The following is a 17672-nucleotide window of genomic DNA, read 5'->3' on the forward strand; positions in this document are numbered from 1 at the left end:
CTACAACAGTCCTACTTAACAGTTCAGCCTAATCTCAGCTGCATTGCAGGGCCTTAAAAGAAAAGCTTACCTACCTCTGCATGGAATAGCAGAGGGAAAGCAGTCTCCCTTTGAACCAGGAGGGGAAGCCACACACTGACCTTATACAAAGGCCAGAGCCCAGGACCACAGGGACCAGTTCTAAGCTGAGTAAGGCTGGAGAGTTGCACACTGAGGTTGGGGTGGAGATGAGGGCCCTGCATGGGCAAGGCCAGGTGAAGTTGACTGGAGCGTGGGTTTGTAACAGAAGGTGACTGCTGAGAGTCACACATACTGGTCAGGGACAGGCATTTGTGGGTTTGGTGTGGGCAGTGCTCCCCACCCATCTCCTAGCCCAGCTTTCAGAATAGCTCTCCCGCCAGACCTCAGATGGTGCCAGTGCAGATTCACCAGAGACCTGGCCACCTGAGAGGCTGTACCTCTTCCCTTGCCCCCACCAGGGCCATCACTCCTGGGGCATGAAGTGGGAACTAGGGTTCCAAAGCTACCTTGACACCAGGGAATTCAAAATGGCTTTGAATAACCAGCGTCTAATTCAATGTAAAATCCCACCCACCTGGGACGCTGGTCTTAGCTCGGCCCTTGTCACCCCCAGCCAAAGTCCCTAAGGCAACAGCATGCTTACCTTAGAGACACCAACACTCTTTCCTGGTCCCTAATCTGCTGTGGACTGGGAAATGTCCCAACCACCCTGACCTCAGCTGTGTTCCTTGTGCCAAAAAGGGGTAGAAGCCAAAAAGAAAAGAGGCATGAGAGAACAAACTTTAAGGGGAAAGATATTTGCAGATAGGCTCACTTTGCTTTCAATCCCCGAGCTATATATAAAGCCTTGGGAAGTTGCAGTTTGCAACCGAATGTCAGACACACAACCTCTGGCTGGGGATGCAGTCGTGCCAGCTTCCTCAATTCTCTTCTCAAAATCGGCTCCACAGGGATTTAAAGTGGTGGGCATGAGATGGGCTTTATCCACCACAAAGCAAGAAAAAGCGAAAGCACGAGCTGGGCACCACTGTACCGGCAGGCCTTGTGTGCGTGGGCCCAGCGGCCGGGAGCCCTCCCCCAGGCTGCTCAGCCTCACACGGGAAGTCAGGATTCTGGGCCCAGCTCTCTCAGACGACAGCCCGTCGTGACTCCAGTTACGGAAGCAGAAAGCGAAGCCACAGAAAGGTAAACTGAGCTCCTGGCGTGGGTGCAGACGGCCCTGCTGATGCCGAGGGCTTCCCGGCCCTGGGTGGGAGGCCAGGTGGCCGGGTTTTGCAGGTGAAGTCTCAGTGCCATGCGCACTGCCGGCAGTGAGCTGAGCGAATCCGAGGTACGGACTGGTCCAGAGGAACGCCCTGCTTGCCCTGCTATTGTGGTCTCTTCGCGGTCCCAGAGACACCGCTTGGAACCCGTGACCACCGCTCCAGTGTGCCTGCGACGCCCCCTTGTGCCCACTGCCCTCCCAGCAGCTTCACGTCCCCGCCCGTCTTATCCCAGCCACACCCCGGGTGCGGCAGGCTAAAGTCTCAAGGCCGGAGCCCCTCTGATTCCAAAGGCTGGTCTGCGGCTACTGCAGCGTCTTCCGCGCCGGGCTCGGGCTGCTGGGTCTGGGACCCCCCGCCCCCCACAGGCGGGGGCGGGGGCCATGTGGGGGAGCTGCAGGGACACCACTCCAGAGGGCTCCTCCGCTCCAGAGGGCCCCGGACAGCTGTGCCCAGGCCCTAGAAGAGTGCCTGCACCCCAGGAGCCACTTGCTAAGGGAGGCGAGACCCACGAATGGGAGAGCGGGCGACGGGCCGAAGGGATGTAGGGGACCAGCCCAGCCGCCTAAGCAGAGCGTCCGCGGGGTCCTGCTCTAGACGGCGCTGGGTGGATGCTGGAATACCACACCTCCGGGCCTCGCAGGGCCATTCGCACCCCACTTTTGCAGCATAGTGCGGCTGCCGGGCAGAGAAAGATAAAGGAGGATAACCGGCCCCGAAGCGGGCACGCTCCGCTCTGCACCGCCTCCCGCGGGATTTCGGCCCGGGAACGCCGACAGACCGGGGAGGCGCTGCCCCCGTGTGGCCGTGCGCGTCGTCGCAGCTGTTGAGATGCGGGCACTAGGCTGTTGTGCGAGTCGCCCCTCCGTCCGTCCGTGTCGCCCTGGGCTCCCAGCGGTCATCCCTATTGGTGGATGCAAGAGGTTCACAACACCACAAAATAGCTTTCTTTCGGTTCGGCCCCACGTGGAGAACTGTGGATTCCAACCAGTTACTCAAAAAAGCGTAACGGTCACCATTCCCCTTGCCGAGGTGACCCTCTAGACGGGTTGTTTTCTCTGTTTTCCCAGCACTCTGTTCTGAGCCCCTGCAAAAGACCCCCGGACACAGCGTCCTCCTGCTCCTTACGTTTTGATCCCCGCCAGGCTCAAAGCTGCCCTTGCCCCTCAGGGCGGCGCTGTCCGCAGGGGCCGCTCTCCTGCAGGTAAGCCTCCTTGCCCCTCCGCTCTCCCTCAAGGTTCTCAAAACAAATTCCCAAACTAAAGCCTCTGCTGTTTACAAGATGATTTTGTTTTACATTTTTGAGCAAATGGATATCATTATTATTGCCAGAGCAAGTGTTGATTGGATATAAAAGAAAAAGCAGAGAATGGGACATTTAGCTCACAGCCCGGGTGTTCACCTTCCTGCTCCCTGACACTTGGGGTCTCTGTGCTTCATTGGTGATGTGTTAAAATAGCGAGTGGTGCAGCTAGAAGCCTATGGTGTTCAAGGCAAGAGAGGATCTCAAGGAGGATTTTCCAGTGCAGAAGAAACTTTAGTGAAAAGGACACATTGGAGCCATGACTGAGAGAGTGGCTCCTGGTCCCAGCTCTGGCCAGCTCCATGAACTGGGCCCTGTAGCACCGCAAGGATCAGCGACTTTGAAGTGACCAGCTCATGGAAGCAGGCTTGGGCCCAGAGGAGAGGACACTATAGGTATAAAGGATGTCCACCCAAACCTGGCAGAGGATGTAATGCATTTGTTCCCAAACTCCTGGGGACTTTCAGAAGTGCCCATGGCATTCAGCTGGGTCTGTAGTTATGAGGGACCTGTGTTGGGGAAATGAAGCCAGTATCTGAAGCCTCAGATGGACCCACAGAATGGTGGCAGTTGGGGAGAGCCAGGGACATCATAGGGACTCTGGGATCACTGTAATCCTGGTGCTGTGTATACTACATCATGCACATTTGACATTTTCTTGGAATAAAACCAGTCTCTTCTAACCCTGGAAGTGGCATCAGGAGAGAACTCTGGTGCTTGCAACTGGAGAGGGTCTCTTGGTGCTCCCTGCTGGCTCTGGAGACCCCAGAGGGCAGCAATGAGGCAACAACCAAAGACTCTCCTGCATTGCTCTGAGCTCGCTGGGGGTGTCTGGAGTAGGTTCCTGCATGTTCAGGAGGGAGAAGACTGCAAACAACTTTTCCCACATCTGCTGAGATTTCTGATCGTCTAGGTTCCCAGAGAAAAATGCCTGAAAGCACGCTAAGTTTCTCACCTCAAATATGAAATGCCTAAAAGGACCAAGTCTTCCTAGAGACTCTGAAGACAGAGGGTTGTAGAGAGCAGGAGGAACATCAGATGTGTGAGCACCTGGGACGCTCTGACATGGGCACATAACCTGGATCCAGCGGTTCCTGAAGCCAGACTATGCCTGCCTTTCCAGTTACATGATCCTATAATAAATTCCCTTTTGTGCTTCAGTTTTCTTCCTCATAACCATATGAGTCCTCTTACAATTCTTCACAAATAATTAGGTATGAGCTAACAAAAAGAGTGACATCTCAGGCAGTGGCAATAATGAAAGCTGCGGTGGGGAGACCCAGTTAGGTGGGTGCAATGCAGGTTTGACGGGGATGAATTAAAGTAGCCATCTGTACTTCAGAATGCTCAGTGTGGGCCGGGCAGGCAGACTGTGGATCAGTACGAAGGCTGTTTTGCATTTTCACACACAGGATCATCACTTTTACAATCCCTAAAGCACCTCTTACCCTGCACTTCAAGGCCTCAGTACTGAACACTTAATGTTGTGTATGGGTGTTGAAAAACATACACAAAAATAGAACTCTCTCCCCAATTCCAAGTGGCATGAACTAGCTACACACAAAGAGAGGGAAGAGGCCCCTGTGGGTTGAGGATTATTAAATATGAGGCATGTTTGTCAGGAAAAAAAAAAAACCTTTGTTTATATAAATAGTAGAAGTGCCACCATGGTAACTGCTTGGTTTGCTCTGCAGCCCCAAAAACCCTCATAGCCAAATCACCACCTCCTTTTTCATTGCTAGACTACATTTAAAAAAAAAAAAAATATCCAGCCAAAATTCCATGATTTGCCTGCTTGGTTTCTAGGCTCAGAAAACAACATTTAGAAAGGACTTGGGACCCAGATAAAACCACTGCCAAAGCTTCTAAAAGAAAGTTCATTACACACACACACACACACACCCCGGCTCTGTTTACCAAACTACAGCATGCTTTTCCTTTTTCATGTACACACACACACACACACACACACACACACATACATCCCGGCTCTGTTTACCAAACTACAGCATGCTTTTCCTTTTTCATGTAACCCAAGTTTCCTTGGGCTTCACAAGCCTGCAGGCCAATGACATGACATTCACATGTGACCAACAGTAACCTGTATCTATGCACTCTGAGTGTTTCTCCCATTGCTCACAAAGGCTGTGAGCCTCCTTAAGTGCTCCTGAGTCCTGCAGGGAGTGTGCTTAGATGTGGCCCTAAGCAAACCCACTGCCAGATGTAGGGCCTGTCTCTACAGTGTCCATGGACCTCCCCCATCTGAGCTCTCTCTGGATGTCAGGGCACTCGGTAATGTGTGAGGAAGCCAAGGAGAACCCCTCACTTCCCTTTATGTTACACTCAATTGATACATCCCAGATCTTAAGAGTTTATTCACAGTCCCCTGTCATCCAAAGAACCCAGCCACAAGTCCAAGGCTGGTGCAAGTGGTGGCGTGTGGCTCTTCTCAGGACTCCATCCCCTTCCAGTGGCTGAGGGCAAACTCATGCCACCCGCCCCAGCAGGCCCTCACTCAAGGAGCCCTCTAGGCGGCCCATCCACCCCAGTAAGGCACGTCCAAACATGTCTGTTCCCACTTAGCCTCAAGTACAGACCTTTACCTATCTGACAGAGAACATAGCAATGAGAGTCCTCCTCTCCATGTGGCCCCGGGGCAGCTGAGAAGCCAAGCTGGGCCCAAGGTCTAGGGAAAGAATTGCTCCACTCCAGGGGAAAAATAAATTGACATCAGATCATTTTCCTACAGCTTTTCCCATATCTTAATATTTGCCACATTGCATTCCACATTCCAATTTCCAAAAGGACAGGAACATTTAATAATATAAAAGAAAAGTGGAATTAACTGGAATGGAGAATGTTCATTATTGACAAGTGTATAAAGCATGGGATCTGTGGCCAAGCATCAAGGCTGGCTTTGCCCTGAAACGTTCTAGAAATACCAAAGGAAAAGCCTGGCATGGAATGAGACCTGCAGAGATGCAGTGATGCTGCAATAAATCAAGTCAAAGTTATTTAGCAAGTTTGGACAGTTTCGGATTTGTTTTTCTTACGTGGCTTGTTATAGTTTGCTAACTTTTTAAAGTTTGTAAGTCCCTCATGCAATACCTTGTAAGAGTAAGTAGTACCTTTTCTCTCTTGGCAACCTTGTTCTCATTCATATTTCTGATGAGTTTTACCTCATATTACACACGTCACAACATTAACAGCCCTTTATAGACTTTTTTTCCTCAGTAATATGGGTTTAAGAGCTTCAAGGTCCCAATTCATTATCATTTTTTTCACTTTCAACTCAGACTTCAATTCATACATACATTTCCAACTCAACCTAAGATAGGTAATAATTAAAAATGACTTTGAAGACAACCAAATTGGCTTATCCTGATGTTTTAATCCAAGCATCATTATGCTAAGAAAATGATGACTGACTTTAGCTCTAGCACCAACTAAGGATCAGGGAGAGAGAGGATAATGTTTTATCACAAATCAGTACTTTTACATCACTATTTTCTTCAGAGTGTAAATTGCTGAGCAACTATGTGCAAAGTACTTTTGCTCTCATCTCACTGAGCCAGGTCTGCGTAGGCACACTACTCTCTTCCACACCAAGGTTCAAACAACAGATTTAAGTAGATCTGTCCACGTATATAAAAGGATAAGTGGTCCTTGACCATTTTAATGAACAATTTCCCCTCCAGGAAGACACAAAGTTGATGAAGCTATACAATGGACCCAATGAAACTATGAGATGCCAAGATGGTAACGCTGAAAGTGTGCACCTCTGCTATCTAGATCCAGATCATCTTTGGTGATTATTAAAAAGGCAAGTTCCTAGGCTGCAGTTCCACCCACTGAATCATAAGCTCTTCTGTCGGTGGAAGAATCTTAGCTTTTTACTAGGCTTTTCAGGCACATTAAAAGTTCAAAATTATTTCACCAAAGCCTAAAATGAAACTAAGAGAGATTAAGTACTAGTCTCTTTTTGTAAGGTAATACTCTGCTGGGAAACAGTAATGAACAAGATAACAATCAGGTCCTTTGAGAGTTAGAGTTATGCAGATTTAAGCCCCAAATTCACATGGATAGACAATACAAAACTACATCAGACCATCAATGCAGAAAGTAACTATGGACTAGTAGAATCTTAGGCACCTCACAGAAACAAATGGAAATTCTCTCTAGAGCAGCGGTTCTCAACCTGTGGGTCGTGACCCACAGGCACTGTATTAAAGGGGTTGAGAACCACTGCTCTAGAGAAAGGCATCTTCAACCTAGTCCTCAAAGAATTCAGGAAAGTAATTTTCCAAGGAACTCACTGTTAAAACTAACAAAGCACACAAACAATGCACGAGGAGTAAATGTCAACAGAAGCAAAAGATAATTCAGATATTAGAAATATTAGATACAGACTTAAATATAATTCTGCAAATCCTGTGTAAAGAAGTAAAAGATAAGCTTGATATAACTTCAAAAAGGAGAAAATAAATAACTGAAGTTGCATATAACCAAAAAGAACTCAGTAAAAAGGTATGTAATGCAGGGCTCGGTGGCTCAGGTCTGTAATTCTAGCAACTCTGGGAGGCTGGGACAGGTGGATTGCTTGAGCTCAAGAGTTCAAGAGCAGCCTGAGCAAGAGTGAGACCTTATCTCTACTAAAAATAGAAAAACTAGCTGGGCATGGAGATGGGTACCCTGTAGTCTCAGCTACTCAGGGTACTGGGGCAAGAGGATTGCTAAAACCCTAAGTTTGAGGTTGCTGTGAGCTATGACTCCACGGCACTCTACCAAGGGCAACAGAGTGAGACTCTTTCTCAAAAAAATTTAAAAGCCAGTGCACTGACTGCAATCAAGCACAAAAGAATTTTCTGAAGTGATGCAAAAATCCTATAACTGAATTACGGTGATTGCTGTGCAACTCTATAAATTCACTAATACTTAATGAACTGTATAATGAAAATGGTCAAAGTTTATGATATATGAAGCATTCCTCAACAGAACTATTTTTTTTAAATAAACTCAAAAATAATAAAAATAAATATAATGGTGGCTTTAACAACAAATTAGATACAGCTAAAAGTAAACTAGTGAACTAGAAGATAGATTAGAAGAAATCATCCAGAACAAAGCACAGCAAGACAAAAGGATGAAAAATATGCGTGGGGGTTAGCAAGCATGGATGATGGGTGAGATGATCTAATATATGGCTAATCATGGTACCAGAAGAGAAAAGAGACTAAATGGGGAAGGGCAAATATCCAGAGTCAATAGAGGCAAATATCCAAAGAGTCAATTTCCAATGCAAAATCCTTAAGCCCAGTGAGCCCCAAAGAGGGTAAAAAAAAAAAATGTGCACTTAGAAACAACAAAGCGAAGCTCTAGGCCACGAAAACCAAGGAGAAGATCCTAAAAGGCATCACTATGAAATAACAGATTCCTTCTAAAGAGGAAAAATTGGTCTGACATCTCAATCACCATGGTGGAAATCAGGAGATAATGCGCTAAGAGAAAATAACTGGCAACCTAGAATTCTGTGCTCAGAAAATAAAGACATATTCAGACAAACCGAAATAGAGTTTGCCTCCAGCAGTTGGTCACTAAGGAAAATCCAAAGGCAGAGCTCCCAGGGCCGGGCACGGTGGTTCCTAGCACTCTGGGAGGCAGAGGCAGAGGCCAGAGGATCACTGGAACTCAGGGGTTGGTGAGACCCCATCTCTACTAAAAATAGAAAAAAAATTAGCCAGGCACTGTGGTGGGCACATGTAGTCCCAGCTACTTGGGAAGCTGAGACAAAAGGATCACTTGAACCCAGGAGTTTGAGGTTGCTGTGAACTAGGCTGACCCCATGGCACTCTATCCTAGGGAACAGGTACTCTGTCTCAAAAAAAAAAAAAAAAAAGAAAGAAAGAAAGAAAACATCATCCAAAGGAAGTACTCCCAGATGCGAGGCATGAGAAGAAAGAATATAGACAAATATGGATAAATCTAAATGAACACTGACTATATAAAACAAAAATAATTTCATTTCATATGTTTAATAAAAATTAAAATATAGGTATATGCTAATAATAACGTATGAGTAAGGAGGGGGAAAATAAAATATCCTGCAGTCCTTCCATAACCTAGAATAACAACGTTAGACTTTGACTTCTTATGTATGAATACTATAATTCTATAGTAATCCCGAAAAGAACTGAAACAAGGTATAACATCCAAAAACCATCAGGGAAAAATAGGATGATGAAAGTATTTAATCCAATAAAAGGTTAAAAAAAAAAAGAAGAGAAAAAAGACTGGCAACACAAAAACAGGTGACAGATACGAAACAAAATTTTTTAATGTAAATGAACAAACGTTCCCAAATTGGATTTTTTTTTTTTTTTTTTTTTTTTTGTAGAGACAGAGTCTCACTTTACCGCCCTCGGTAGAGTGCCATGACGTCACACGGCTCACAGCAACCTCCAGCTTTTGGGCTTACACGATTCTCTTGTCTCAGCCTCCCGAGCAGCTGGGACGACAGGCGCCCACCACAATGCCTGGCTACCCAAATTGGATTTTTTTAATCTAATTATATGCTGTTTATAAGAGCTTATATCTAAAACATAGGATTAAAAAAAGTTGGATAAAAAAGTATTATGTAAATATTAAAAGGAGGACATGGGCATGACCATATTCTTATCCAGCAAACTAAATTTTAAAGTAGGGCGGCGCCTATGGCTCAGTCGGTAAGGCGCCGGCCCCATATACTGAGGGTGGCGGGTTCAAACCCGGCCCTGGCCAAACTGCAACCATAAAATAGCCGGGCGTTGTGGCGGGCGCCTGTAGTCCCAGCTACTCGGGAGGCTGAGGCAAGAGAATCGCTTAAGCCCAGGAGTTGGAGGTTGCTGTGAGCTGTGTGAGGCCACGGCACTCTACCAAGGGCCATAAAGTGAAACTCTGTCTCTACAAAAAAAAAAAATAAATAAATAAAATAAATTTTAAAGTAAAAATTATGATTAGAGGATAGAGTGCATAAGAAAAAAATTTCAATTCATCAATAACAACTTTAAATGTGTAGCTAACTATTATATAATATCAAAATACATAAAGCAAACATATGAGAAAATACATAAAGCAGTAATATAAAAAATGAGATAATTCCACAATCATATTCGGTATTAATACAATCTCCCAGTAACTGATAGAAGCAGCAAAAAATATATACATAAATGAGGATGTGTATGATTTGAACAACACCATTTGACAAATGACCTATTGGACACATATAGACTACTACACCTAACATCCGCAAAATAACTTACATTCCAGTACATACAGACACCTGAAAAACTGACCATATACCACACTGAAAGTATCCAAGAAATTTAAAAGATGAAAATAATTCAGAGCACATTCTCTGACCATGCCAGATATCAGTAGCAAAAGCTAACATAAAACTGTCTGAAAAGAACACTTTATATAACCCATGAGTCAAAGAAGAACCCATAATAGAAGTTAGATCATGCAGGATGTGGTTAGGAAAAAAAAGTTAAAAAAAAAATAGAAAATATTTTGAGCTGAATAACCCAAATATTAATCACAACATAAAGCAGGTCATAGAGGGAAATTTACAGTCTAAAAATAACCAAATCGAGTTTATCCCAGGAAGGCAACATAATCCAATTCATTAACACATTAAAGAGAAAGTGTGATCATCTCAATAAATGTAGAAAAGGTGATTTATTTGAGACAGGGTCTTGCTTGGTTGCCTTCGTTAGAGTGCAGCTGTATCATCATAGCTCACTGAAACTTCAAACTCCTGGACTCAAGTCATCCTCCTGCCTCAGCCCTCTGAAGTAGCTGGGACTACAGGTGTGTACCACTGTGCTGGCTAACATTTTTATTTTTAGTAGAAACAGGATGTCACTCTTGTTCAGGCTGGTCTTTAATTCTTGACCTCAAGTAATCCTCCCACCTCCACCTCCCCAGAGGCTTTGTAATACTTAAACTCTGTTCATCCACTCCCAAGTTATAATTTGTTATGGATTACTTGATAGCATTTAAAAAAGTTATCATTACCGTTTTGGAGAGTTAAGCTTTAGATTTACCCTCATTTAAAAGTTTTTTGCTCACCATCCTTTTATTTTTTAAGAGACAGGGTCTCAGTATGTTGCTTAACCAGCTGGAGTACAGTGGCTATTCATAGGCACGAGCATTGAACTCCTGTGCTCAACTGGTCCTCCCACCCTGGCCCAGATACAGCTGGGATTACAGGTGAACACCACTGTGCCTGGCCACCATTCACTTGATTTGCCCTCAAGCCTTTGTGGGATCATTTTTAATCATCATAGCATTTATCCTTAGAAGATCCCTTACTAAGAGTCTGCTTTTGTTTATCAGATAGTACATTTTCCCATCATTGTTGAAAATTTCAACTTTCACAAGTTATTTTCTCACCACTTTAAAATTATTCCATTTTTGCAGTTTGGAAATTAGCTGTTTAACATTTGACTTTTTTTTTGAGTGTCTTATCTCTGGCTTTTCAGATCTTTCAATGATGTGCCTAAGAATGAAATTTCATCTCTTTGAGATCTGCTGGGCACCCTGAATTTTAGGATTTGCCTTTAATCTGGTCTGGATAATTCTCTACAAAGGCAGTTTCTCATTTTCTATCACTCTCTATGGCAGTATTTTTCAACCTTTATATTTTGGCACACTTGAACTTACAAACTTTCACGGCATATTTAAATTATAATTATCAAAAAAAGTAAAACAAAAAAGATTTACTTATTCTGCTTTGAACTTCTAAAATAATTTAACTAATGATCTTTAAATATTTTCACAGCATACTAAGAGCCTCTCATAGGACACCAATGTGCCGTAGCACACCAGTTGAAAATCATTGCTGAGCGGCTCGGTGCCCATAGCACAGTGGTTACAGTGCTGGCCACATGCACTGAGAGTGGCGGGTTCAAAACTGGCCCAGGCTAGCAATGACAACTGCAACAACAAAATAGCTGGGTGCTGTGGTGGGAGCCTGTAGTCCCAGCTACTTGGGAGGCTAAGACAAGAGAATTGCTTGAGCCCAAGAGTTGGAGGTTGCTGTTGAGCTGTGATGCCACAGCACTCTACCCAGGGTGACATACGAGAGACTGTCTCAAAAAGAAAAAAAAGAAAAAAAGAAAATCATTGCTGTATGGTAAATACTTTATTCTGGGTTACTTCTTCAGATCATTCTATTTACTAATTCTCTTCAATGAGGTGTAATCTGTTTATCCAGTCTTAATTATTATACATTATATAATTATTATACATTTTTAGTTCTTGAAATCAGCTGTCATATTTTATTGTTTCTCATTCCTTTGTTATATATTTGATTCCTCCTTCTGCTTAGGATATAGTCAGCAGGGCTGGGCGTGGTGGCTCACACCTGTAATCCCAGCTCTCTGGGAGGCCAAGGCAGGTGGATCGTCTGAGTGCATAGGTTTGAGACCAGGCTGAGCAAGAGCAAGACCCCATCTCTAAAAAATAGCCAGGCGTTTTGGTGGGTACCTATAGTCTCAGCCACTCGGGAGGCTGACGCAAGAGAATCGCTTGAGCCCAAGAGTTTGAGGTTGCTGTGAGAATGCCAGGGTACTGAGGGCAATAAGTGAGACTGTCTCAAAAAAAAAAAAAAAAAAAAAAAGATATAGTCAGCCCTCCATATCCACAGTTCAGCATATATAGACACAACCAACCATGGGTAGGTACAAAATATTTTTTAAAAAACCAGTAAAATATTCTAATACAAATTAAAAATATAGTGTAACAACTATTTGCATGTTATTTACATTGTATTAAGTATTACAAGATCGTGATTGGGGGAGGATGGAGACAACGCTTCCCTTCTGCACTCTGAAGGCAGTGGCTCTCAACCCTCCTAATGCCGCAGCCCTTTAATAGTTTCTGTGGGTCGCAACCCACAGGTTAAGAACAGCTGCTCTGAAGGTTTGCTGAAATAGGCTTGGTAAAAGCTTAACAGGAGAAAAGGCACACGAATTTCTTTACATGCACATAAGAGTGCCACAAATGTTAAGACTCAAAGGAGGGCCAGAAGGCTGAAGCTTAAATACCCTCTTTATAAGGCAGAGGGAAAGGGGGTGCTGTAGGCAATCTTAGAAGGCAGTAAATAGTTTTTAGGGGAAATGAATGAACCTGAGAGGCAGACGTTACTTTTAAATGATTCTCTTAGAAAACCAAATGGAATCGGCAAATTATGGGAAGGTGAACTACCATCATGTACAAAGGTTGTCTTGTTATACAAAGAAATTCTCCCAAGAAATCTCTCAGAATAGATGAAGGTCTCCCTGGGTATGATGACAACTTTCAGTCTCTTTTCTCCAATGGTTTATCTTTCCTGGATGTTTGAGAAGATTCCTAGAGATGGGCATCTTAAGTCAAATAAGAAGATTCCAGGGAGTCCCACCCTGCTCTTTGGATTCCAGAGGGAGAAACAAGAGAAGGCTGGAAAGTTCTTGGTTCTGAGGTGACTTCTAAGACTTTCTATTCTTTTTTTGACACAGTCTCATTCTATTGCCATGAGTAGAGTACAGTGGCACCATCAGAGTTCACAACTTCAAACTTGTGGGCTCAAGATATCCTCTCCACTCAGCCTACCAAGTAACTGAGATGACAGGTGCGTGCCACTGCCTCCAGGCTATTTTTTTCTATTTTTCTAGAGATGGGGTCTCACTCTTGCTGAGGCTGGTCTCCTGCCTCAAGCAATCCTCCCACTTCAGCCTCCCAGAGGGCTAGAACTTTCTATTTCTTTAAATTCAAAGTGTTTAGGTTGGGCGCAATAGCTCACACCTATAATCCTAGCACTCTGAGGTTCCACAGTGGACGGACTGCTTGAGTTCAAGAGGTCAAGACCAGCTCAAGCAAGAGCAAGACCCTGTTATCTACTGAAAATAGAAAAATTAGCTGGGCATTGTGGTGGGTCCCTGTAGTCCCAGCCACTCAGGATGCTCAGGCATGAGGATCTCTTGAGCCCAAGAGTTTGAGGTTGCTGTGAGCTATGACACCATAGCACTCTACCCACAGTGATAGAGTGAGACTGTCTCAAAAAAAAAAAAAAAAAAAAAAAAAAAAAGAATTGGTCCCCATGCCAAGCACCACACTTTGGGGTATTCTTTGTGCCCCAACAAGATGACTGAAAGTATACAAGAAGATATGCATAGTTTATATACAAATATACTATATAATATTTTATGTAAAGGACTTGAGCATCCATAAATTTTGGTATCCATGAAAGGCCCTGGAACCAATTGGATATTAAGGGACTTAGAATTTTTGCAGTCTTTGCAAATTTGATCTACCATTTGTCATTTCTTTCTTTTTTTAGAGACACAGTCTCACTTTATCACCCTTGGTAGAGTGCTATGACATCATAGTTCACAGCAACCTCCAACTTCTGGGTTTAGGCGATTCTCTTGCCTCAGCTTCCCCAGTATCTGGGAGTACAGGAACCTGCCACAACGCCTGGCTACTTTTTTGTTGCAGTTTGGCCCGGGGCCGGGTTTGAACACACCTCCATCGGTATATGGGGCTGGTGCCCTGCTCACTGAGCCACAGGCGCCGCCCTACCATTTGCATTTCTTGTCTCACTTATGATGACATGTTTCTAATTTTGGATGTTGAGTTTACATTTCTTAGAATATTTGTGGGACTGTTTAAAGGCTCACATTTAAAGTACATTCCTCCTGGTCAGGAGTAGTGACTCATGCCTTTAATCCCAGCACTTTGGGAAGGTGAGGCATGAGGATTCCTTGAAGCCACAAATTTAAGACCAGGCAACATAGTCCCCATCTCTATAAAAAAATTTAAAAATTAGCCAGGTGTTGCGGTGCATACCCTGTTTCCCCAAAAATAAGACATCCTCCGAAAATAAGACCTACTTGCAGGAAAGATAAGACATCCCCTGAAAATAAGACTTAGCACATCTTTGGGAGCACACCTTAAAATAAGACACTGTCTTATTTGGGGGGAAACAGGGTACCTACAGTCCTAGCTACAAGAGAGGCTGAGGTGGGAGGATATTTGAGCCCATGACAGAGTGAGATGCTATCTCATAAACAAACAAACAACCATTCCTCCAGAGAGGATTTGGGTTTGTTTTTGCAAGAAGCATGGCAGCAATATTATCTCAGAATCACAGTAAAGTAAATACTCAATTTGAGACTTTTTCAGGACATACACCCAGGGCGAACTTCTACACAAAACATCCATGAGAACAAGCTGTGTTGAAGAATTCTCATGGAAGTCTTTCTCCCATCCACCAGAATTAAGGCTGAGCCCTGCATTTTCCCTTAATATATCATTCTGATGTTTTATTTCCTTGTTTACTCTTTTGCCAAGAGTGAAAATTTTCTACTGTCCTGACTTCCTTTCTCCAGCCCATGTCTGTCCCCTTTGTGTAGCTTGTTAAAATTGAAAGATCTAGTCTGTGAGACTAACAGATGCCCCCATCCAGTATAACCATCAGCTTCAGCACTTGTTACTTCTCTAACTTAAGCATTTTCCTACTTGTTGCTTCTGAGAATTGCTTTCTTGACAATTCATCTATGTAATTAAAGAGAAGGTTTTTTTTTTTCCCCCCACATTTTCATCCAGCATTTTTCTCTGTCCTAGGAATTTCCAAAGGTTATCTGGTCTACTGAATTGCCAGAAATTCCTACTACAGTTTGTGTATAAATAGTTTATGTTCCACCGGTTTATGTGTAAGAATAAAGGAGAGGTAGGTAGGTGCCTCAATCTTACTAAAAGAGAGAGGAGAAGCAAAGAGTTCTGGCAGTGAATTATAATAATTGGATGCTGGCTGATGGCAAAGGGAACATAAAATGGATAATGAAAGAGAAAAATGTACACATGTACACACACATATATACAAGCATATACTTGGTTTATGTGCATATACACATCTCTATAAACATTTATACGGACACTTGATAAACCAAAGTCTTAGTAGCAATGAATAATTCTCTTTCCTTATCCAACATGTACACATTTTTATATTATCAACTTTTCCTCTCTCCCTTTCCAATTACTCCAACACTAAAGTAGTCCATCTTTATCGGTAGTTTCACTTTCTAGTTTCAGTGGTCAACCAGTCTGAAAATATTAAATGGCAAATTCAGAAGTAAATAATTTGTAAGTTTGAAGTTGCACACCATTCTGAATAGCCTAATAAAATCTTTCTCCATCCTGATCCATCCCACTCAGGATACACATCATCCCTTTATCTAGTGTATCCAAGCTCCATATACTACTCACCTATTAGCATTCTTGGTTATCAGATCAAAAAAACCAAGTATGTATAGAGATTGGTACTATCCAGGGTTTGAGATATCCACTGGGGGTCTTGGAATGTATCCCCTATAGACAAGGGTAGGGATTACTGAGTCAAGGGAGACTGTGAATAAGCACAAGGAATCACACCACACAGTGATAGATTAATTTGTGAAACTTTTTGTCTCTTCTTGGGAAGAAGGCAAAGGTGTCTTCATTTCAACAGGGATGGCTAGTTACTGCATGCAGTCAAAATCATGATATTCTTTTTGTTCTTCTTTGGATATTTAAACATAAGCATGAGTGCAGATGCTGTGCATTGCAAAGGGTGAACTGTGCTGGACAGTATCTGTAGAATATTACAGAATATCTTCTGAATACTTACCCACAGTGGTCCAATTAGATTTTGGCTATGAAACCCGTCTGTACACAACTGGAAGGGAAGAAAAGGTGAAAGTGTTCTCCAGTGGCAACCACAATTAGGTTCATGGGCATTAGCAAACTGGAATCACTCAGAATCACCGTACAGCTTCCAGGCATCTTTCTGAAAATCACTCACCCTGGTGCTACAGGTAGCCAAGATCACCAACAGTAGCTCCCTGCGACTCCTACCCTTGCAGGGTTCACAGTGGCCTCCCTGATCTGCATTTCTTCAGGCCTCCTAAGGGCTCAATAAACCTAATTCCCCATATTAAAGCCTTTTCTGGCCCAGCATTTTGGGAGGATGAGGCAGGGAGGATCATTTGAGGCCAAGAGTTTGAGACAAGCCTAAATATAGCAAGACCCCATCTCTACAAAAAATTAAACAAATTAGCCGAGATTAATGGCACACACCCGTAGTCCCAGCTTCACTGAAGGACTGCTTGAGGCCAGGAGTTTGAGGTTGCAATGAGCTATGAACATGAACATGGCACACACTCTAGCCTGGACAGCAGAGGGAGACCCTAGCTCAAAAAAAAAAAAAAAAAAAAAATCCTTTCCTACTGAAAATGCCAACTGATTTCTGATTTTATGATCAAACTCTAACTTAGCAGGTAAAGGCACTAACATAAAAAACAGAAATAAAAACGCTATTCACAGTGTAACTTAAGCCAGCAAGTATCTTATTAAGCAACTACCATGGTGAAATCATTGTGCTTAGGCACTGAGAAATACACAAGATTGTTCATAAGCAGAGTCCATTTTACCACAGGTACTTCTCATATGACCTGTGTACCCCATACAATGGACCACAAGGTAAGAGAGTGGAAAAGCAAGAATTAGCTGTTATAGCTAATGAAGGGTTTATCCAGTTAAGCAATGATCCAATTTTGAAGCATGCCATTTGGGTACAAGCCAAGCCATGGTTAGGTTAACTTTATTTTATTTATTTATTTTAGAGACAGTCTCATTTTGTCACTCTCAATAGAGTACCATGGCATCACAGCTCACAGTGACCTCCAGCTCTTGGGCTTAGGTGATTCTCTTGCCTCAGCCTCCCAAGTAGCTGGGACCACAGGCACCTGCCACAACGCCTGGCAATTTTTTGTTGTTGTTGCAGTTTGGCAGGGGCTGGGTTCGAACCCGCCACCCTCGGTATATGGGGCCGGCACCCTACTCACTGAGCCACAGGCACCGCCCTAGGTTACTTTAAAAATAATAAAAATCAGCCCTATCTTCTCATTGAATGAGCCCTTACTTATTGTCAGCATGTTAAGGCTAAAGAAACCTTGGAATATCACACTGTTTGGACGGTCAAATGTGTCAGCAGGGTTTACTCTGAACCAGGAAGCCGCAAGCACTCT

This window comes from Nycticebus coucang, chromosome 4 (genome assembly GCF_027406575.1).
Source record: "Nycticebus coucang isolate mNycCou1 chromosome 4, mNycCou1.pri, whole genome shotgun sequence".
Taxonomy (NCBI): Eukaryota; Metazoa; Chordata; class Mammalia; order Primates; family Lorisidae; genus Nycticebus; species Nycticebus coucang.